At 33.7% G+C, this 1,571-nt stretch overlaps 1 protein-coding gene across 1 annotated transcript in view; it reads right to left on the bottom strand.

Moving 5' to 3' along the window:
• Positions 1 to 191: 191 nt before the first annotated feature.
• CFAP91 (cilia and flagella associated protein 91) overlaps positions 192 to 1,571 on the bottom strand; it is a 116,768-nt gene continuing 115,388 nt past the window's right edge. Inside the window, exon 18 of the mRNA XM_074301325.1 lies at positions 192 to 310. The gene's annotated coding sequence lies outside the window, so the exon portion shown is untranslated. The remainder of the gene's footprint in view (positions 311 to 1,571) is intronic.

Raw genomic sequence — 1,571 nt, 5'->3', positions numbered from 1 at the left:
TGGCCCCCTGTGCACTCGGTTCAAAAGGAGATCCAACGTGCATGTCTTTCTGCTTTGTCTTGTAATAAAATAAGTTGTTACTTATGTCGTTTTGGAGGAATGACTTGGTTGACATGGATTAAGAGTTGAATTCTTTAGACTTACCTTCTGAAAGGGAAGAAACTGCTTCCTGCCCTGATTGTCTGGATGCTACTCAGATTCCCAAACTAGGACAGGGCAGCTTCTTGATTGGATGATTAAGACCCCCAGATCCCAGTCTTAGTAACTAAGAGCTTCAGAAATGTCCACTCCAGGGCAGAATTTGCTTTTTCTAAAGACAATTAGAAAATTATTTTACTTTTTAAAAACATTGACACCCATATTCATAAATAATACTCCACAGGAGATGAGAAATGAAGTCCTAATTCATAAAGAAACAGAAAATGTAAATTGAGACCTCTCTTCTACCACTTCAATTATTCAACTGCTTTTATTGAAATCTGTGAATTATTCCCAGACTTGTTGCCTTAATCTTTCTCCTTGATTTCAGAGACAAAAAAAAATCTCAGAATTTTACTTACTACCAGAATACAGATTTCAAGCAAGGACCTACATACAGTCCCTAGAAACTTTATTTCGCCTTTTATAGGCATATAAACTATTAATACTTGTAAACTTTCTGTGTATTTGTTTAAACATTTTTTTTAAAACCCTAGTTCTCAGCTGTTCTTTATAGGTAGAAAATCACTACTAATTAGGTGCTTATCCTAACACAGTAGTTAATATGTAGCAGCTTGGCAGAAACTAATCAGAATTGGCAGAGACAGAACTACATAATGAGGGAAAACTAGTTATTTGTCATGCTTCTCTGCCAGCCTCTGTCCCTGAATATGCAAACTATAGGTTGGCAAACAACCTCAATTCTTGGCTAAACTGTACAATCTATTTTTAAAGGGATGGGTAATGAACATGTGGAAAAGGAAGCAATAGTCACAAAGAACCAGCATGCTTCGTCAAGAGCAGGTTGAATCTGACTAACCTGATTTCCTTTTTGGTCGCTTATAAAATTGGTAGATCAGGTAAATTATTTAGATATATTACTTATTTGATATTTATTTAATATTAAATTTTATTTACATATTTTATTTTAGTAAAACATCTGACATACAATTGCATACTATTCTTATTGAAAAAAAGGAAAGATGTGGACTAGATGATAGTACAATTAGATGTTAAATGGCTGAACTCAAAGAATAGATATTAATGATAGCTGTCAACTTGGAAAGAAAGAAGTTCTCAGTGGAATTCCCCAAGTCTCTGTGCTAGCTCCTGTGTTCCTTAATACTTCAGAGTGCAGACACCATGCTTATTAAATTTTCAAGTGATATCATAGTAGTAGAAATAATTGATCCACTGAATGACAAATGCAGAATTCAAAAATATTTAGACAAACTGGAAAAGTGGGCCTGCTCAAATTAGATAAAATTTATAGGAATAAATATAAAGTTTTATACCAGGGTTTTTTAAAAAAAATCACTTCCTAAATAGAGAATAGAGAAGCAAGGTCATGTGAAAGAGGGACTATATTCTCA

Source organism: Sminthopsis crassicaudata, chromosome 3, assembly GCF_048593235.1.
Source record: "Sminthopsis crassicaudata isolate SCR6 chromosome 3, ASM4859323v1, whole genome shotgun sequence".
In the NCBI taxonomy this organism is placed as follows: domain Eukaryota; kingdom Metazoa; phylum Chordata; class Mammalia; order Dasyuromorphia; family Dasyuridae; genus Sminthopsis; species Sminthopsis crassicaudata.
This window is presented reverse-complemented; position numbering and strand designations above follow the sequence as displayed.